The sequence below is a fragment of the Rhinolophus sinicus genome, chromosome 17, assembly GCF_057876585.1.
Source record: "Rhinolophus sinicus isolate RSI-liver-muscle chromosome 17, RSI-T2T, whole genome shotgun sequence".
NCBI lineage: Eukaryota > Metazoa > Chordata > Mammalia > Chiroptera > Rhinolophidae > Rhinolophus > Rhinolophus sinicus.
Genome location: NC_142517.1, coordinates 22,476,030 through 22,498,910, shown reverse-complemented (window position 1 = coordinate 22,498,910; position 22,881 = coordinate 22,476,030). Strand labels below are relative to the sequence as shown.

General features: G+C 33.1%; 1 protein-coding gene across 40 annotated transcripts in view; it reads left to right on the top strand.

The window, feature by feature from the left end:
* LOC109447544 (uncharacterized) overlaps positions 1-22,881 on the top strand; it is a 661,414-nt gene that overhangs the window by 443,882 nt on the left and 194,651 nt on the right. For 31 of the 40 annotated variants that reach the window (XR_012494217.2, XR_012494213.2, XR_012494211.2 and 28 more), the window contains one exon: positions 20,538-20,597. The exons of 8 other annotated variants lie outside the window; for them this stretch is intronic. The gene's annotated coding sequence lies outside the window, so the exon portion shown is untranslated. Of the gene's footprint in view, positions 1-17,534; positions 18,841-20,537; positions 20,598-22,881 lie in introns of those variants that run through there. One more of the 40 variants, XR_002137383.3, reaches the window with a different exon arrangement.

The window sequence follows — 22,881 nt, the reverse complement described above, 5'->3', positions numbered from 1 at the left end:
TCCTATTGCAAAGGAGAGGAAAGTGAGCACAGATTGACTAAACGACTTATCCAGGCTCACAATGCAAAATGGGCCTCAGATCATCTGGTTGACCCTGTCTCAACAGGGCACTCTTTTCTACAGGATCCCTCCACACAGTTTTCCAGCCTCTGTTGAAACATAACTGACCGAGTAAATGAGGGGGGCATGTGGGTGTGCTCATCTGAGGGAGACTTCCACCATAACTTCCCAGCCATTAGAAAGCACTTCATTGAATTAGGTTGATACTTATTTCCCTGTTACTAGCAAGCGCAAATATCTGGAACTATAGAAAGAAAACTACTTTAATAATTCACTCCTTTCATGAAAAGAAAGGAATTTCAATTATATAATAATTTGGACAAATGATACCGTGTTTCCCCCAAAATAAGACTGGGTCTTATATTGATTTTTGCTCCAAAAAGATGTGTTAGGGTTTATGTTCAGGGGATGTCATACTGAAAAATCATGCTAGGACTTATTTTCTGGTTAGGTCTTATTTTCGGGGAAACACGGTAGTGAAGGGAGTAGGACAGGACACGTTCTAAAATAAACTCTTAATATCATGCTAGGACCTTAGAAATGTATTCTTAGATTCTTGTTATTATGTATATGGTGAAAGGCATTCTGTAGTATAATCTAAGCAATACAAACCTTTTGAAATGAAACATATTGACTGTGCTTGCTCAACATATGTAAGAAATTCTGGTATATACACATGCACATGTTAACATTTCAGAAGCTCAGACTGAATAGTTAAATAGATCCATTCTCCACACCCTGGAAATTTATCTTCTACAGACCACCATTATCAAATTCAAATACCTGAAGTTAAACACAGTGATCATTGATGCATTGTTTGTGAAGTGAACAAAGCAAATGAAATTAAATCGTAAACTTTGACCCCAACTCTGAATATAGTCTAAGCTCTGTTTTCTAAAACAGGTTTGATTTCAAGTAGTTAGATTCTTATTAAACCAAAAATATATTTGGCATCGAAATACTACTTTTAGTTTGCTAATCTAGTTTCTTCTCTTTGTATCTTAAAATAACAAATATGTTCTCTTTTTTATAAATTGAAAACTTTATGAAGAATAGTTTTAGTTAACTGTAAGTAACACTACACAGAACACACACACACATGCACACACACACACACACACACACTCTTTCATATTATTTCCCATTTTCAAATAATAAGAAAACACACATTTGAGCAAGCAATGTGTGGAGTTTGTTCATTAGAAATCAATTTCACAACTATTTTGAAAACATAGTCTTCGTACATAGTCTACCTTGTAGCTTACTTGAACTATTTAATAAAGCAGAATTTGCTACCAACAGTGATTTTCTTCATATATATTAATTACACCTGAACTGTATCTTTTTCTTTTCTATTCCCTGCCCCAAATCTGGTGTGTTATTACCTGTGGGCTATAATAGATATTACACTAAAAGCTTACTTCTTTTGGTGTCTTCTAGATATACACCATCACACTGAATGTCAGACAAAGCTTTGCAACACACATCCCAAGTATATGATTTCTGTAATACTTAAAGCACAGAATGAATTTGGAAATACGTCACAAACTTGTTCTCAATTTCCAGATGTTTATTTAGCCATAGGTGTACAGGTGTACATAAAGCTCTTCTAGATTTTGTTTTCACCCCTTCTCACCTAACCTTTCTTTTTGCTTGTTCTATACCACATTCCACCTTTAAAGGTACATATGACTTAACTCTCATAACCTATTGGAGGAAACAAATGGCCTTATGTTCAAAATGTTTTGAAATGTTTTATCAATTCTACAGCATTTTAAGCTTTTTGAAGACATGGGAATCTTTTTTGAATAATATCTTGTATAATACATATGCAGTATTATTTATTAAATATTAAAGGAGTGTTGGTGACTTTGATATTATCATAATGCCGTGGTTACCTGTTTTCTTTCCTGAGCAACAGAAGATTAAATTCAGTAAATAAAATGGGTTGTCATAGACCCTGACAGATAGGAGAAGATTGAGGTCCTGATAGAGACAAAGGAAGAAAAGTAAATAAAGTTGATAAATCTCAAATTATAAAATATATACCGGGGTGCCAAAAAAATGTATACAAATAACTTATATTCATCTTGTGTTATTAGTATATATTGAGTATTACAATTTTAATACAGTTTTTCCTTTCTTAAAATGTGTATACATTTTTTGGCACCCTCTGTATAACATTTAATAGGCAATATAATATAAATACATAAAAATATAAAGGCCATGTAGTTTAGGGATAAATAACCAAATTATATTTTTGAAAAACTGTATTGATCTCATACGTACTACGTACAATAGGCTACTGAATACACATTGAATACTATGGCAAGTTAAGTGAATACGTTATTATTTTAGTAGATTTAATTTTTTACAGCAAGAGTGAGCTGATTTCCTGTATATGTCCTGCCCCCACACATACATAGCATCCCCCACTACCAACATTTCCCAGCAAAGTGTTACATTTGTTACAATTGATGAGCCTACATTGACACATCATCATTACCCAAAGTCTATGAAATTTACATTAAGATTCAATTTTGATGTTGTACATTCTATGATTTTGGACAAATATATAATGACATCTATCACCATTATAGTACACAGAAAAGTTTTACTGGCCTAAAAATCCTCTGTGTTCAGCCCAATCATTTCTACTCCCCACCTCCACTACACCCCCAAACTTCTGTGACAAACATACATGTGCAGATTTTTGTGTGGACTTACGTTGTCAACTCTTTTCAGTAACTATTGAGGAGTGTGATTGCTGGATTATGGAAAGAATGTGTGTAGTTTTATAAGAAACCACCAAACTGTCTTTCAAAGCTCTCGTACCATTTCACATTGCCACCAGCAATGAGGGAGTTCTTTTTGTTCCACATGTTCCCAGATTGCCAATGTCTCAGATTTTAACCATTCTAATAAGTGAGTAGTGGCACCTCATTTAATTTGCATTTTCCTGATAACATGATATGCACAACATGATATGGAGCATCTTTTCATATGCTTACTTGCTATCTGTATATCTTTGCTGAAGTGTCTGTTGTGGTCTTTGGTCCATTGTTTAATCCAGTTGTTTGTTTGCTTTTTATTGAGTCTTAAGAGTTCTTCTATATCGTGGGTAATAGTCCTGTTATCATGTGTGTCTTTTGCATATATTTTCTCCCATACTGTGGTTTTTGTTGTTGTTGTTGTTGTTGTTTTTAATTCTCTTGGTGCACATTCTCTTTTTGTGAAAGACTGTCTTGCTGCATTACAGAACTGGGACACTATGTTCAACCAAAGTTCAGTATCCAAAACCCATAACAATGACACCTAGAAAACAAAATCTACCAAGAAAAGTAAAATTATGGTAATATATTCTTTTCAGTAAGTCAAACTGTGCAATGCTTTCTAAATATATATACTTAGATTTTAGAAAATGATTTCCTGTTAATGGAATAATACTGCATTACTGAAAAATAAATTGTGGGATATTTCATCCTCTGATAATGTCATATAAAATGTATAGTCTAGTAATTGCTTCTTTTAAACTACGGAATTGAGGAACAAGAAAAGAAATAACTGATTAAAGTAGGTTCAATTCACATACAAATCACTTCCATTCTATTTTTATTTCATTATACCTGTTTGTTTTTTTTGTAGAGAATGTTCTTAATTCATGAAGTTAATGTGAATAAAATTATTCTTGCATTACTTACTAAATAAAGGTTGTTGATAATGACCAATGTTACTCATATGATATCAGAATGAAGAAAAGTTTGCATGCAAAATAAACAATGAGTTCCTTCTGTAGCCCAGGAGATGATTCTACATGTAAGCATCTCATGGAGTTTTCATTTGGTTCTCCTAGAGAGATGAAGGAAACATAAAAACTAATATAGTCAGACCAATGACCACCAACATGGCAGTAATCTGGAGAATTCCCATAATGGATCTGTGATAAATTTAACACAATTGAGTACAGATGGCAGCATATAAATAATCCATGTTTTGCTAATTCTGCCCACTCTTGGTTCAACCACACCCATTTAAAGGAGAATCTGTCCTCACACATACAGAAGATATGCAAACCTACAAGATGACACTACAGCAGCACAAGTAGTCGGGAAGTTGAGGGCAATTTTATCTGAAATCAAAATTACTTTAAAATATCAGTAATTGACAGTTTATGCATGATGGTAAAGTCAGGTCATGCGTGTGTGACTTGTCAAAAGTAGAATGTGCTACTATAATTGAGAACAGACACTGGAAAAAGGACTAGGGAGATGTGGTGAATAGGAAATTAAAATATAGTTCCTTAGTGCACTTAGGCCCTTTAATACTTTGTAGGATAGATAGCCACTACCTTTCTGGGATGGCATTAACTAATAATTATTCTGGCTTTGATTCTACAAACATCCTAACATTAGACTTGAACATCACTTGAGGATATTTATTTGACTGCCGAGAAACTCTCCTATAAAATAATTCAGTTGCTGAAAAGTAATAATGAATAGGTGTTCTCAGTTCTGAGTATCATGCCCTTCCCACTGGTACTCCCAATATTGCCTCAGATCTGGGATCAGTTCTTGATTAGACACCTTTGGCTCATGCTCTGCTTCTTTCCAAAGGCTTTACCACTTACTCCTGGGGATGCAATTGGATAAGTCATGTGAACATTTGATACCAACTCAAGAATACCCTTGTGGTACTTCCTATTAAACAGACAGGAATATCTTGGCTATTTATTCCTTTGTTGCTTAACTCTTCTAATACAAACTTTCAGTCTGCTCAACAGAGGTTCTTATAGTCTTTCATTGCCATTAAAATCTAAAATTAGTTAATATATAAAGCAGACCTACTAAGTGGGCAAGAAAGATGCCAGATTTCCTAGACTGTCATGATTAATATGTGATTCTCACTTGACGTGTGAAACAAACAATAAAATACCATGCATATTTAAGATATACACTCTTCTTAAGGCAAATTAATAAGACAACTAACAAATTTTACCAGTCTGCAATATTTTCAACTACCCAAATTTATTAATTTTAAATTTGATAATTTATCTTTTCAAATTCTTACTATAGTACTAACATCTGTTAAAAAGTCCCATGGAAGGAGAGCATTTATGGCATACACTTTGAATTTATGGGTTTGATTTTTGTTCTTCACCTCAAATCAATGTATTTCAGGCCCTTGTAATCTAGTTTGGATGGTTTCAGGAGAGGAGGGTGATCTTAGTACCCCACATTCTTAAATCAGCCAAAGCCTGAAAGAATCTGCTAATTACTTGTGGGCCAAATCTCTAGATCTGAGAAGAACCAGATATTCAAAATCAGAGAAAGAGGCATTTTTTTTTTTTTTTTTTAATTACTTAGACAAGACCCATACACTGAAAATTGCATGTATTCAGTTTCTGTTTTGGAAAACTAAAAATTGAAATGTTCAATTCCATAGTTACTGCAAAAGTAATGGTTAAAACCCTAAGCCACTTAAAACAGTGTTACCACACACTTAAAAACAACACTCTCTCCCAGTGTGATAGGTAGTATTATACTAGCAAAGATAACCACACGTGTATGAACTTCTTGCTCATAAGAGTTTGGGTTCAAGAAATCAATCTTAGAGTTATCAATGGAATTGATTCACATAAATTGCTTAGCATCAGACCTACAATTTGAGAGTGCTCAATATAAATTAATATTTCTCTATACATCTATTTATATAAAGGGCTTTAACATGACTTTTAAGTTCACATATTAACTCATATCTGTAATGAAAATCTCATTTTACTTTATGGTCAGTATTTTAACAAATTGTATTATTTAAAACTTCTCATTCCAATTGAAATGTTTTCATCATCTTCTATCTGATACAAAGATAATTAATGGACAAGAGCTCTTAACGAGTCTTCGTGTTTAGTTGATTATGAAGGTAAAAATAATAAGCAATTTAGTTTTCTATGTTAATTATTTGAAGTCACTTAATTAAAAAAAACAGCTTTGTTCTCCATCTACTCATTCTAATTTTCTAAGGAATTTCTAGACAATATTGTCTGAGGACTTCAGAATGTTCTTCATTTATGATTGAACAACTGTTTTTATAGTGTCATTAATTAAGCATAATTTTGTAGGAAAGAGTCTTGTTTTTCATGAAAATAATAATTCTGGTAGTAGCCTACCCTATTACCCAAATGGCCTCCAAGGAGTATTTTGACTATTCTTACTCCCATTTAGGCTTTGTTTTTAAATTTCTCTTTGTGCTTGACATGGTTTTATTTTTAATGATTTGAGTTTAATTTTGTTAAACGTTTAACTGAGGCATATCAAAATTTTGAAAGTTTATTTGAACAAAAATTGATTCCAAATGTGCAGCACCAAACCAGAAGTGGTTAGAAGTGCTTACAGGCACTCCACCCATGGGAACCAGGGAAAAGACTTGTAAGGAGAAGACACGGAAGCAAAGCAAGGAAATTATTTTTTTGGCTATAGATTAAGAAGTCGCCTTATTTGGGAAAGCCTAGTTGGTTGTGATTGGTTGTTCTTAGGTTTCAATTTCTTAACCTTGAAGCATTACAGGCTCAGGTATTGACTTGCTTACAAGGCTATGTGGCATTAAAGCCACTCCAGTCTAATGGCCTCCTTGTTTTATTAATTTACCAATTTCAATCTCTTTTCTATTGTCATGAGCTGCTTTTTTTCCTGCTTTTAATACCATTTCTGTTCCCACCCTCACACAACCACTATGGGAGTAAGACCAACAACCACAACATAATGCACTGTTTCTTATAGCCTGTTTGTTTTTATTTTCAACTTCTATTCTATACAAATTTGAATCTTTCAAGTAGTTTGCCTCTAGAGGCCCATTAAAAGGCTGCACTATTTCTCAGTAAAATTATGAAGAAATGTAAAAAAAAAGATAATATGGGAAGGTAACTTTATTCCAATTTTCTACTTTGTCCCAAGCTCACATTTCAACATTAAAACATCTGTTTGTATTACTTGACAACGTCAGAAAGGAAAACATAGATGCAAGGACAGTGAAGGGGAATTCCTAAATGGGAGCAGTTAGCAGCCTTTGCAGTATAGAAGATGTTCAAGAACAAAATAAAAAGGAAACAAAACTGAATCATGAGATAGTAAAAGATTCCAAAAAAGTAATTTAGCTCAGAGTTCAGCAAACTGTAGCCAGTGGACCAAATCCAGGATGTGTGTTTGTACAGTTTACTTGCTAAGAATGGTTTTCACACTTTTACGTGTTTTGTTGGAATACTGCCACTTTCTTTCGTTTATATATGTTTAATGACTGTTCTCATACTCCAATAGCAGAGTCAAACAGTTGTAATCAAGACTGTATAACATGGAGCACCTAAAGCATTTATCTCTATCCCTTTGCAGAAAGTCTGCTGGCCCTATTTTGAACATTTTTTCAAGCTAATTTCCCTAGCTGATCAAAACATTGTTTACTGAATAGCACTCTGGGATATCAAGTCCAAATAAACCAATAGGACATTCAGATTTTTCCAGGATCATTTTCTTTACAATAGAACAAAGATAGTACGAACAACCAGTAAAAGTATTTGCCTTCGTGTATTTGCTACTTAAAAAATAAGCAAATGAACTGTTTATTTTGAGATAACTCCTACGCAGTTATAAGACATAAAATACATATACGTCTTACCCAGTTTTCCCCAGTGATAACATCTTGAAAACTGGTGTACAACATCACAACCTAGATACCGACATGGATACAGCCAAGATACATAATACTTCCATCACCACACGGATTCTTCATATTTCCCTTTTATACCCACACCCACTTGCCTCCCACTCCAACCCCTGCCTTAACTCCTTAACCGCTAACTTGTTCCCATTTTTATTTTACCGTTTCAAGAATTTAAAAATGGAATCATATACAATGTGACTTTTGAGGATTGGCTGTTTTCACTCAGCATAATTCTCTTGAAATCATTTAGGTTGTTGATTGTATCAATAGTTTGTTCCTTGTTATTGCTGAGTAGTATCCCATGGTATGGATGTACCAAAGTTTGTTTGACTACTCATCAGTTGTAGGACATCTGGGTTGTTTTCAGTTTTGGGCTATTATAAAAAAAGCTGCTGTAAACATTTACGTACAGGTTTTTGCGTGAACATAAATTTTCATTTCTTTGGGATAAATGCCCAAGCGTCAAATTGCTGTGTCTTATGGTAAGCATATGTTTAGTTTTTAAAATAATATGACACTGTTTTCCAGAGTTGCTGCACCATTTTATATTTCAATCAGCAATTATATGAGTGATCTGATACCCTTACCAATGTTTAGTGTTATCAGTATTTTATTTTATTTTTTTAAGTTTTAGCTCTTTTAATAGGGGTATAATGATACTTCATTGTGATTTTAATTTACATTTTCCTAATGGCTAATGATGTTCAATATCTTTTAATGCGCTTATTTGTTATCTGTATACCCTCTTGGATGAAATGTTTCTTCTTATCTTTTGCCCATTTTCCATTTGGATTGTTTGATTTTTTTTTATTTTTTTTTTTACTGTTGAGTTATGAGTATTCTTTATATTTCATAGATACTAGTCTTTTCATATATGAGGTTTGAAAATATTTTCTTCCCACCTGTAGCTTGCCTTTTCATCCTATTAGTGGAGTCTTTTATGAAGTAAAAGTTTTTAATTGTGAAGAGACAATTTATCAATTTTTCTTTATGGATTGTGATTTTGGTGTCAATTCTAGGAACTCTTTGCACAGGCCCAGATCCCAAAGACATTGTTCTATGTTATTTTCTAGAAGTTTTAAAGTTTTATGTTACATTTTCATCTGTGACCATTTCGAAGTAGTTTTGTGTAATAGGTATGATACAAGTCAAAGTTCTCTCTCTCTCTACCTTGTTTTGTTTTTGTTTTTGTTTTTGCCTATGGACATCCAATTACTCCAGCACCATTTATAGAAAAGACTATTTTTCTTCCATTACATAGATTTTGCATCTTTGTCAAAAAATCACTTGGGTGTATATGTGTGGGTCTATTTCTAGATTCTCTGTTCTGTTCCATTGATAGATGTACCTATTCCTTGACCAATACTGTACAGTCTTGAATACAATCAAATAGTAATCTATTATTGTATTTATTACTAATATATTATTATATGGATATATAATATTATGCCTAATATTAAATAGTATATTAAATAATATAGTATTATAAAATAAGTTGAAATTTGATAATTCCTTTCAATATTTTTTTTCCAAAATTCTTTTAGCTAGTCAAATTCCTTTGTATTTTTAGATAAAGTTTAGAAAAATTTTATCTATCTCTAAAAAAATATCTTGTTGAGATGTTGATGGGAATTTAATTAAACCTATATCAATTTAGGAAGAATTGACATCTTTACTACATTGAGACTTGCAATTCATGAATATAATATGTCTCTCCAGATCTCTTAGGTTTCTTTAATAAACATTTTATAGTTTTCAGCATACAAGTTCTATATATTTTTTTTAGATCTATACCTCAGTATTCTTTTTTTGAGTGATTTTAACTAGCATTGTATTTCTCCCTGTTTATTTGCTTATTTGTTTATCCTTTGTTACTCTAGCTGCAATAGAGTTTGCAGTACTATGTTGAATAAGAGTGGTGAGAGAATGGACATCCTTGCCTTATTGCTGTTCTTAGGGGGACAGCATTTAGTCTTTTACCATTAAATATAAATGGTAGGGGTTTTTGTTTGTACAATATTTTTATCAAATTGAGGGGTTCCTCTCTGTTCCTATTTGTAACAGAGGTTTTAATCATGAGTGGGTGCTGAATTTTGTCAAACGCTTTTTCTGCATCCATTGATATCATTGAGTAATTTTTCTTCTTTAACCTGTTAATATGGTGGATTATATTGATTAATTTTGGGATATTGAACCAGGCCTACATTTCTGGAATTAACCTCAAATGGTCATGGTATAAATTCTTTGTATATATTGCTGGATTCTATTTGCTAATAATATATTAAGAATTTTTGAGTCTATATTTGTGAAGAATATTGGTCTATACTTTTCTCTTTTTCTATGCTCTTTGGGTTTTTCAGGATAATATTAGTTTCGTCATATAAATTTGGAACTTTTCCTTTTTCTACTTTCTCCAAACATTGTACAGAATTGGTGTTAAATTATTTTAAAATATTTGTCAGAATTATTTACCTAGAGCATCTGGGTGTGGAGATTTCTTCTTGAGGGAGATTTTAAACTGCAAATTCAACTTCCTTAATAGTTATAGGACTGAGCAAATGGTCTAACTCATATTGGGTCAGTTGTAATATTTGGTGTTTTGGAAAATTTAGCCCACTTCATCTAAGTTGTCTAAGAGTTTAGTGTTTGTAGTTTTCCCTTACTATCTTTAGATGCCTGGAGGGTCTGTAATGATATACCCTGCTTCATTCCTGAAATTTGTGATTTGTTTCTTCTATCTTTTTTGTCAGTCTTGCTAGAAGTTTGTCAAGTTTATTGGTTTTATTCAAAGAAATAACTCCTGCGTTTGTTGATTTTCTCTATTGTTTTTCTGTAACAATTGAAATTTTCAATTTCACTTATTTGTGCTCTTATTCTTAATATTTGTTTACTTCAGGTTGACTTTGCTCTTCTTTTTCTTGGTTATTGTGGTGGGACCGACGAAAATTGGTTTGAGACTTTTTCTCATTTCTTTTTTTTCAATCTTTATTAAACTTATTGCAGTGACATTGGTTAGTAAAATATATAGGTTTCAAGTGTACAATTCTATAATACATCATCTATATATTGCATTGTGGGTTCACCACCCTGAGTCAGTTACACATCAATCACCGTATATATGATTCCCTTTACCCTCTCATACCACCCCTGTCCCCGTTTACCCTCTGGTAACCACTCAACTCTTGTCTACATCTATGAGTTTTTGGTTGTTTGTCTGGTTTGTTTGTTGCTTTTGGTTTTGCATCCACATATGAGTGAAGTCATATGGTTCTCGACTTTTACCGTCTGATTTATCTCGCTTAGCATGATAATCTCAAGATCCATCCATGTTGTTGAAAATGACTGTATTTCATATTTTCTTATGAACAAGTAATATTCCATTGTATATATGTACCACATTTTCTTTATTCAATCATCTAGCTAAGGACACTTGGGTTGTTTCCATATCTTGACCACTGTGAATAATGCTGCAATGAATATAGGGGTACATATATTTTTACAGATAAATGTTTTCAGATTTTTTGGGTAGATACCCAAGAAGAGTGATTGTTGGGTCATATGGTAATTCTATGTTTAATTTTTTGAGGAACCTCCATACTATTTTCCACAGTGGCTCTACGAATTTACATTCCCATCAGCAGTGTATGAGGGTTCTCTTATCTCTATAATCTCTCCAACATTTGTTATTATTTGACTTGTTGAAAGTAGCAATTCTAACAGGTGTCAGATGGTATCTCATTGTGATTTTGAATTTCATTTCCCTAATAACTAGTGAAGCTGAGCATTGTTTTCATATATCTGTTAGCCATTTTTATGTTTTCTCAGGAGAAGTGTCTGTTCAGGTCCTCTGTCCATTTTTTTTAATTGGATCGTTTGGTTTTTTTGTTGTCATTGAGTTTTATGATTTCTTTATATGTGGAGGTGCCAAAAAATGTATACAAGTGTGTTGTGCAGGTTGCAACGTGGACACTTTGGTCAACGTTGCTCAAACAGTAGTTTGCTGTAATCAGAAGTATCTGGATGCTGATGGTAACCATTTTGAGCACCTCTTGTTATTGCAGAAGTCAACGTGACTCCTATTCATCTTATCGGTATGTATTGAGTATTACAATTTTAATACAGTTTTCCTTTCTTAAAATGTGTATACATTTTTTGGCACCCACTGTATTTTGGATATCAGTCCCTTATTGGAGGTGCTGTTTGCAAATATCTTCTCCTATTCAGTTGTTTGCCTCTTTGTTCTGTTGATGGTTTCCTTTGCTTTGCAGAAGTTTTCTAGTTTGACATAGTCTTATTCATTTATATTTGCTTTTACTTCCCTTGCCTTTCTGGTTAAATTCATAAAATCTTCTCTGAACACAAGTTCCATAAATTTAGTACTGGACCTTAAGCTTTCTTCTATGCAATTTATTGTTTCTGGTCTTATGTTTAGGACTTTGATCCATTTTGAGTTAATTTTGCTATATGGTGACAGATAGCAGCCTAGTTTCATTCTTTTTGAATGTGGTTTGCCCATTTTCCCAGTATCACGTATTGAAGAGGCTTTCTTTTCTTCATTGTTTGTTTGTGGCTTCTTTGTCAAAAATTATCTGCCCATATAAAGTGTCAGTTTATTTCTGGGTTCTCAATTCTATTTTATTGGTCTGTGTGTCTGTTTTTCTGCCAGTACCATGCTGTTTTGATTATTGTCACTTTGTAGTCTAATTTGAAGTCAGGGAGTATGATACCTCCAGCCTTGTTCTTTTTTCTCACGATTGCTTTAGCTATTTGGGGTCTTTTGTGATTCCATGCAAACCTGATGACTTATTGTTTTATACATTTAAAAAACGTCATTGGGATTTTGATAGGGATTACATTAAATCAGTATATTGCTTTAGGTATTATGGCCATTTTAATTATAATAAATCTCCAATCTGTGAACATTGAATATCTTTCTATTTTTTGTGTGTTTTCTTCAATTTCTTTTAATAATGTCTTATAGCTTTCAGTATATAGATCCTTCATATCCTTTGTTAAGTTTATTCCTAGGTCTATGAGTTTTTGTTTCTCATTTGTTTGTCTTGTTCGTTTGTTGCTTTTGGTTTATATACCACATATCGGTGAAATCATATGGTTCTCTGCTTTTTCTGTCTGACTTATTTTGCTTAGCAATATAATCTCAAGATCCATCTATGTTGTCACAATAGTTTAGTGGTTACTGGAGGGTAAAAGGGGAGGGGGTGGTAGATGAGAATAAAGGGGATCAAATATATGGTGATGGAAGGAGAACTGACTCTGGGTGGTGAACACACAATGGGATTTATAGATGATGTAATACAGAATTGTACACCTGAAATCTATGTAACCTTGCTAACAATTGTCACCCCAATAAACTTTAATTTTAAAAAAAAGTTTATTCCTAGGTATTTTATCCTTTTTTGTTGCAATTGCAAAAAGAATTTTTTTTCATTTCTTTTTCTGAAATTTCATTTTTGTGTATATTCATTGTTATGGGAACACAATGGATTTCTGTACATTGATTTTGTGTCCTGAAACTTTACTATATTTATTTATTTATCCTAATAGGTTTCTATATTTTGTTTGTTGGTTTTTGAATTTTAAAGGTTTTCTATATAAAGAATCATGTCATCTGCAAATAGTGACAGTTTAACTTCTTCATTCCCAATATGGATGCCCTTTATTTCTTTCTCTTGCCTGATTGCTGTCTGGCTAGGACTTCCAATACTATGTTGAATAACAGTGGTGACAGGGGGCATCTCAGTCTTGTTGCTGATCATAGGGAATATTGGCTGAGGGTTTTTCATACATGGCTTTTATTATGTTGAGGTACTTTCCTTCATTCCCATTTTATTCCCAAGTATTTCAATCACAAATGCATGTTGTATCTTTGTCATATGCTTTTTCTGCATCTATTGATATGAACATATGATTTTTATCCTTTATTTTGTTTATGTGGTGTATCACATTTATTGATTCAAGTATGTTGATCCATCCTTGGGCCCCTGGAATAAAACCCATTTAATCGTAATATGTAATCTTTTTAATGTATTGTTGTATTCAATTTGCTAGTATTTTGTTTAGGATTTTTGCATTTATATTCATCAGAAATATTGGTCTGTAGTTTTCTTTTTTTGTGTTATCCTTACCACATTTTGATATCAAGGTAATGTTAGCCTCATAAAATGAGTGAAGAAGTATTGCCTCTTCTTCAACTTTTTGAAAGAATTTGAGGAGGATAGGTATTAAATCAACTTTGAATGTTTGGTAGAATTCACTAGTGAAGCCATCTGGTCCTGGACCATTGATTTTGTGGAGGTTTTGGATGATCGTTTCAATTTCTTTACTGTTGATCAATCTGTTCGGATTTTCCATTTCTTTGTGATTCAGTCTAGGAAGCTATGTATTTTAAGAACTTGTCCATTTCTTCTAGGTTATTGAATTTTTTGGCACATAGTCCTTCATACTATTCATGTATGATCCTTTGTGTTTCTGCAGTATCCTTCGTAACTTCTCTTTCATTTCTGATTTTGCTTATTTGTGTCTTTTCTCTTTTTTCCTCAGTGAGTCTAGCCAGAGGTTTGTCAATTTTATTAATCATTTCAAAGAACCAGCTCTTTGTTGCAGGAATTCTTTTATTGGCTTTTTGCTCTCTATTTCGTTTAATTCTGCTCTAATTTTTTTATTATTGCCTTCCTTTTGTTAATTTTGGGTTTCTTTTGTTCTTTTCTTAATTCTTTACGATGTAATGTTAGATTGTTTACTTGGGATTTTTTTTGTTTCTTGAGGTAGGCCTGTTAATGATGTAAATTTCCCTCTTAATACTGCTTTCACCACATCCCAATAATTTTGATACAATGTATTTTCATTCTCATTTGTTTCTATATATCTTTTGATCTCTCCTTTTATTTCTTCTTTGACCTAGTCATTCTTTAGTAACATTTTGTTTAATCTCCACATATTTGTGGTTTTACCTGCTTTCTTTTTGCAGCTGATCTTCAATTTCAAATTATTGTGGTTGGAGAACGTATGTGGTATGATTTCGGTCTTCTTAAATTTGCTGAGGCTATTTTTGTGTCCCAACATGTGGTCTATCCTTAAGAAGGTTCTGTGAGCACTAGAAAAATATATACAGTCTGGTGTCCTAGGATGAAAGGCTCTGTAAATGTCAATTGTATCCATTTGGTCTAATGTGTTGTTTAAGACTGATATTTCCTTATTGATTTTCTCTTTGGATTATCTATCCATGGCTGTCAATGGGATATGTAGGACCCTACTATCATTGTGTTTTTGTCAGTTTCTCCTTTTAAGTCTGTTAGTAGTTGCCTTATATATTTTGGTGCTCCGATTGGAAGCTTATATATTGATGTGTTATGTCTTCTTGTTTATTGTCTCATTTTTAATTATGAAACTGACACTGTATTGGGGTGAGGGAGGGAACCCCTGGAAGGAGTGAATGTCTCAATTCCCTATTCAGACTTCCCTATACCTCCTGGGGTTAAAGAGAGGAGGTTAGGATGCTGTTTTCTAGTCTAGCAAGAATCAGTGCTAGGCTCCCTATTGAGCCTTTGTGTGATGTTTGAAGCAAAGTAATATTGTTACAGTGCTTTCTGTTTTTTCTAGGCTGCCCTTTATTGTTCCTTTGCCTAGAGAGAGCAGGCTTTTGTTGGGGCTTTCTAGTCTTCCAGTTGGTATCTTTCGATTACAGACTTCTTTAGCTACAAGTTTTGGATATACAAGGCAAAACTAAAATCCAGGGACCTCACCGCCATGTTGATCTTTGGGTCCTGAGGTCCCTGACTCATCTGTCTTTCAGAATATTTCTTACATTTATTTTATACATAATGTCCAGGGTTTTAGTTGTACTTAGCAGTAGGATTAGGGAAAATCTAAGTTTACTCCATCTTCCTGTAAATGAACATCTCCTGTTTCTTTTTTTCTTTTTTCTTTCTTTCTTTCTTTTTTTTAATTGGCTGGGTACCATGCAATTTTCACATTAGGTTCTTTAAGGAAATTAAACAGAATTATAAAAATCTGATTAATAAATTTTATACAAAAAAGAGAAAACTTGAGACAAAAAATACATCTCTACCTTTATTTTTTAATATCCATTTCACTTCCACTTTCTACCAGTTTCTTTCTTGACTAGTTTGTTGCCAATAAATGCTCCTTTAGGACCAGCAACACTTATGATTAGAAGTGAGCTTTTCTCACTTGAAAGTTCTTGAATGACTCCCACATGGGGGCATGTCGATTTGATTCATTGCTGTTCCCCTGTGCCTATTACGTTTATTTAATAAATATCTGCTGAATAAGTGAATGAGAACTGAAAAATTAACATTTTCTTTCTGTGAGAGCTTATCTACTTGCTTTTTGCTGTGCTGAAGCATGGGACAGATGTGTCTGCATACCATGCTTGATTACCTATCAGGCACTCTAAGCACTTAAGACATGAGCAAAATTTGTCCAGAATTTCACAACGTAGAAAAAGCAATTTTAATTTCATCGCATGTGTAAGTTTTTGTTTCATGGTTTAGAATTGTTTGTATTTTGAATTACATATGGGGAGGACGCCAGAATGGTTCCAATGTGTGTGTGTGTGCGTGTGTATATGCGTATGTGTGTATTTGTGCACATTTACTCCTATTGCTCCTAAAGAAAGTGAACTGAAGAACATGACACTAAAAAAAGACCATTTTTAGGATGTTTCCTAGATCCCTGAATCTTTTTCTTTTTTAATGGTTTTCTTTTATCAGGCAAGTCAGGGTTGGGTTATCTTTTTATATCTTTGTCATATATTGTGCTGTGTGTGTGTGTGTGTGTGTGTGTGTGTGTGTGTGTGTGGTGTGTATACATGGAGGAGGGATAATGTTAGTCCATCATTTTGTAAATCCCTGGATGTAACTTTAAAATTTTACCAACATAATTATACTTTAGATAAAGATCTTCCCATCATTGAAACATCTCTCTTTTTTTTTTTTTTTTAATGCAGATAGGAGAACATGATTCTTTTAAGTACTACTATGCTTGATTTAAATACTAATAAGACTTGCTTTTCCAATTGGCTTTAGATTCTGCTTAAGGAAATGTGCTTTTGTTCGAAAGTATGGAAATGTTTGTCCATGGGAACTTCAGTCGCCTGGTAGAATGGAAATTCATTGGGGAGGGGGAATTGTTTCATTTTACTGCCTAAGAGCTGTTGATACATTACCTGCATCTTTCAAACTGTAGGTAGTGAAGGAACAGAAAGAACACTTCTTCCATGAGTCCATCTCAGCAAACATGCACAGCATCTGTGCTAGGTAGTGATGAGGATTGCCACAGGACCTAGTTTCAGGGTTTTGTGTGGTCAAAGAGACAACTGGCTCTCCTCTCAGGGGACCACTTTGACGGAGATTGCAGCAATCAGGCATCCCCAGGTTTGCCAGTGGATTTTGTGGCCATGTAGCCCCAAATCAGTCCCAGATAAAATCAGAAAGTAGTAAAAAACAAGAAGAATCTCTGAGATTTTAAATCTTAAACAAATACCCTGCTTGTTGCATTCGCTGTGAAGGAAAAGGAAACAGTGGAAGGCATCCCTTAAACTCAGAAGACTTGCAGGGAGTTCAATCTTTTCATTTGAGAACAATTTGGGTGTGTTGTGAAATAAAGTTGCAGAGTAGGCATGTTCAGACCTTTATTTGCTACATTTAGTAGGAAAGATTCCCACCCCCCCTCCTCTGAACTACAAGAAGCCAGAGTTTTCTGTGCAAACTGAAACAGGCGTTGCAAGAATCAGATTCACTTTGGACGACTCTTCACATTCCAAGTCATCATTGCATTAGGCAGCACAATTCCATCTCTGGTTGATGGGCAGAAAAAGTGGGCAGCTTGCCAGGTAGACGTTTCCATGACTCCCAGCCCCCAAAGGTGATGCGTTTTTCAGCTAATTCAATGAAGAGTGGGCTGAACTTTGGGTCTAAACGAGACAATAGCTGCCTTCGCAGTATCAGCAGAATGGTTGATGGGGACGCACTCTACATTTGGCAGAGAATCATGTGACCTTACGACTGAGATTTTGTGATGGTGCCAACGGAGACTTGGAAAGCAGCAACCGTCCTGACTTTTTTCTTCTTTTCTAGCATGGCTCAGAAAATGGTGGATCTTAATACTTGACTTTAGCCAGACTCAGCAAGCGACTGAGCTTTGAAGCACAACTTCGCCTTTATTCTGGGTTTTTGGCAGGCCACCAGGAGGCTGTCCCTTTCACGCCTGATAAATTCTGCTGCTTATCTCCAAATAGGAAAAAAAAGAAAAAGAAGGAAAATATAAACAGAATATTGAGGCATAACAAGTGAATCCTAAAATTATATGTGCATTTCGCTTTTTGCTTTTTTTCTTACTGCTGATATTTTTTAATGTTAATACCCATTCTGCTTGCTGAAGAATCCAAGTAGTTCTTTTTTTTTTTTTTTTTTTTTGGTTTATAATGAACAGGCATTTGAACTGGGCAAACAGGACGACAGCAGCAGTGAGCATGAGATCATTGCAGCAGTGTAGCAAACTGGCACCCTGCCTTCTCACCCTTTTGGTTCAGGAGACAAACGTGTGCAATCCTCATTTCTAAAGTCAGCAGAGCCTGGAAGGATTCCTGGTCTCTCCCACCTTCTACCATTCTTCTGCCAGGGACGGCAAGGATTGGTGCAGCTTCTGTGCAGTGCTTTGTGCCTGGAATACCGAGAAGGAAGAAAAAGAAGACAAGCACCCTGGTACTTTTCTCCAAGAAATAACAAGAGCCCTGAAGAGAAAAAATATCAGAGTTTGTCCCACTCCATGCAACAGTGCTGGGGGAAAAAAAAGAGAGACGTTCCTGCTCAAAAACAAAAACAAACAAAAAATCCAAACCAAAACAAACCAAAAAAAAAAAAAAAAAAAAGGCAAACATTGGCTTGTATAACTGCAGAGACATCGAGCTTTGTAAATCAGCTTTATAAGGCAACATTACTAAATGAGCCTTCTTTATTTTTATTATTTCAAAAATATGGCATAATTAGCAATGTGTTGCACTTGGTGAAATCGCACCTTTCATATCAGGTATAACTTTTTTTGTTGTTTCTTTTAAAGCCTACTGTTATATTATATAAAAGGGAATCCTTGAACTTTCAGTTTACTCTTATTTAACTCATCACCCACTTTACTCTTATTAACTTTCTCCTTTGGCTCTCTTGCTCTAATCCTGTTTAGAATAGAAACTTAAGTAAAAATAGAAAAATCTCTATGAGAAATATAGTACATGTTTTTATTTTTGTTGTACATAGAAGCTTTGAAATGACATTACTGTTTTCTGTGCTTTTTGTGTACAGTATTAATTTTTGCTGTCTAAGAAAAGTGAGTGTTTAGACCTAGTTGGTAAAGAAACTAAATCTTTCATGTACTGTGACTCATAGTTTGAAATGTGGAAGAAAAAAACTTTTTGAACTTCTAAAAAACGGGTCATATTAGAATATGCATTAAACTACTGATAAATAAAATTAGTTTGAGCGAAGCTAGTGTTAAATAATTTACCAGAATTTCAGTATTACAGAAATGTAGCTGAAAAGGTCATGTTCTCAGTTGCTAAGTATGAAAGAAGCTCTTTCCACATAATACTTTTAAAAAAAATATACTTTTAAAAAAAGCATTTGTCTTAGAACTATTGCAAAAGTGTTGGAAATATCCATTAACTGTTTTAGTGGAAAAAGTACATACAAACTTGTTTTAAGTTAAAAACAATATATTGGCTCAGCTGATAAATGCATTGCATTCTAATTATTATGTCTGTTTGTAGAATTATATTGCTAAGCAATTTAAGCATTTTATAACAAAACCCAATTTTGCCTGGTTCAATGAGAAAGGATTAGCAGATGTATTCCACCTATTTTAATTTTGAGTAAAACTTTCTAAACATGTTTAAAATATGTTAAAAAGAAAATGTTTTTGAAATATGCAGTATATATTAATGATACAGTATACAATAATTTGCGTATTACAAATTGATACTGTAATATTTGCCAACTTTAAGCAAACTTGTGCTTTTAAAATCATATTTTATTATATTGAAAGTACATAGGGTAAACAATGAGAAAATATTACAGAACCGATGAATTCTACTTTCTTTTTTATTATTCTACAAAGAATTATGGGAAATAACAATTACCCTATGTACTGGTAACATTCAAATAAACGTTTTATTAAGTTTTGGGGTTATTCTTTCCTAATTATTTTAAAAAACAGCTCTTGTTCCTTTATGCTGCCTCAGCTAATGTAACATCAACTTTCACAGGCTTAATTAACATTTATAAACCTGTTTTCATGTTTCAAGACCCTTTAGTTGAAAAACATTATTTTAAATGTTATTTTTAGGAACCATTAATCTCTATACTCTTAATTATCTTATTAAGCTCCATGCCAAATCCAAATCTCTTTTCAGCTTTCACTAGTTCATTGTGCAAAACCTAGTCGCTTCTTCAACAGCCATGCCTCCTTTCACTTTCAAAACTGTTACTGTGAAAACAACACCAACCAAAATGAACGCATAAATGCAAACTATGAAACCATATTATATGTCATATGAGTAGCCTTGGGTGGGGCTCTAGGAGTCTTCCAAGCCTTTTAAAAGAATAGTTTAAAAGGTTTTGCCCATTTTGATATTGTGTTTTCTTCTCGATCGTCTACCTTCCTTCCCACCATCTACCCAAATGCTCCTCCTAGAGAGCAGCTGTCTGATATTTCTCCTTTTGTGGTTGTTTTAGGGAAAAACTTAAAATGGATATGAGAAGTGAAGACAGTGATCATAGGAGAAATCATCTCAGGTAAAAATAAAAAGCAAAAGAGCAGCTAATATTTTTTAAGAGAAACAATAATTTTGACTGTGTTTAGTTATAAGAATTCGTTTCATATTCCTTATGAACCTAGCTGTTGGAATTTTCATTGATGGTTTGAGAATTTAAAATATTACTTACTTTGTGAAAAAATTTGTCTGAGTTTGTGAGCAGTATACACTTTGAGTCCCTTTGCTTATATGTCTATATATACATCCATATAACATAGGTGAAATATGATTGAATAGAAAGTTGTTTAGGAAAAAAGAAAAAGTGTATTTTATAATTTGTTGTACCATGTGTAGGGAAGAGAAATCTGTGGGGAGGGAGTAAAGTCATGCTTTTTAAAAATATATGATCTAATAAGACAATGAAAGCAAAGTATACATTCTTATAGTTTTGATAAAACCCAAAACAAGGTTGCTCTTAATTTCATATATAAATTTATGAATTTATGTTGAAATATTTTTACTATAATTGAATGCATGAATGTTGATTTTTTTACTATACTTATTAATAACTATGGGAATAATTTGAATACAAGTAATGGTGAAAATTACGTAGACAGAATTCGTCATGTAAAGTCTATAAAACATTTATTTCAAAACATGCAAAACCAGAAAATTTTATATAGTATTACTATTTTTCACAATGAAGGTATAATTTAAAAATGCTAAATATTGTTGATATGAGTAAAACGATTAATGATGGCACAAATTATAATTTTGTTGCTGTTGAGCTTAGAATCTTAAAAAAAGGGGTATATGGCTGGCTTTATGTTTACTCTTTGTGTGTTTGCTTATTGTCTGGTGATTTAATTTTTTTTAAATAATTATTTTTGCCCAACCTGTTGACCAGGTGAGAGTTGTATATAGCCATATATTGTTTTAGCTATATCATTTTTGAAAAATATATTTATATATATCATGTATAAGAGAGATCATATCCTCTTTTATGCAATAGATCTGGAGTATAAATGTTAGCGCACAGTAGTAGTAATAATGCTATTCATGTTTGATTAATTTTAGTTATTTGATATTAATTATGAAAATATTGTTAATTTCAATATTATTCCAAATATAGACAGCTATATATATATTTTTAGGACTTTTAAATAACTTCCTTTGTTTTCTACCTAGTCAACAAGACTTTACTTGTTTTATGAGAAAGTTATGTTATCAATTCCTTGAAACCAGTATGTGAGGTTTTATAAGAATTAGAACAAACACAATCTAACTCTTACACAATTAGCTTAATAGTTAACTTGGTCTTAATTATAGGCTCATAACACTACATTCCTGCCTCACAGTTACATAATTTATACATACGTGGACGGATTTCTTTCTTTTAAAACTCATCGTTAATTAGAATAGCCTAATTTTAAAATGCTCACTATTAAACAAAAGTAATCTGTGAAAAAAATCTTTCAATATAGTATTTTTTAAATTCTCATGTATATAAACCTGTACTTAGAATATTTATTAAGGCCTTTAAATGGGAATATGCATACTTAGAACATTTCAGCATTTAAAATATTTATACTAAATGACCGATATTATTATGCTCATTTCTTAATTTCATCAGTTATTTACAAGTTCTGCTTTAATAGGGAGGCCATGTGAGATGTTGCCCATCGGCATAAACCCGTAGATCCGATCTTGTGGTGAAGTGGACCGCACAAGCTCGCTTCTATGGGTCTGTGTCAGTGTGGTAATCTGACAAAATGCTATACACAGTGCTGTTCAATAATATTTCAGTCAAACTCCGGTTAAACTCTAGTTGAGTACTTTTGAGGTAATTATATTTTCCTTCATTTTTTATGTATGTATTAATTCTCAGCTGTCTTACAAGGCAGGATTCAATTGTTGACCACTTGGAAGCGTTTATATCTCAGCTCCTCAAGTTTGAATCCAAGTGTAGTAAATTGCTTAATAAACTTTAATTTTTTATAGCATGGTTTGAACCAAGATCTGCCTAGATACTGTTCAGAAACATCAGGTCATATTTCAGTGGTTAGCGCATCTCATCAACTTCAGTAAGAAAATTAAAGACAACACTGGATTTATGTGTTACTATTGAGCCTTTTTCTCTTGAAAAATGAAGCAGAATGCTATTGGGTTTTTAAAATATTATTAATTGCTAGTAGAACTATGCCAGGAGAGATGTCAGAAAACATTTTGTATTACCTATTCTGGAAACCGAAGAGGTTAAGATAGTCCTAGTGGGCACATATTAAGTCGATTGGTAAAATGTTAGTGTATTATATCTACATCCT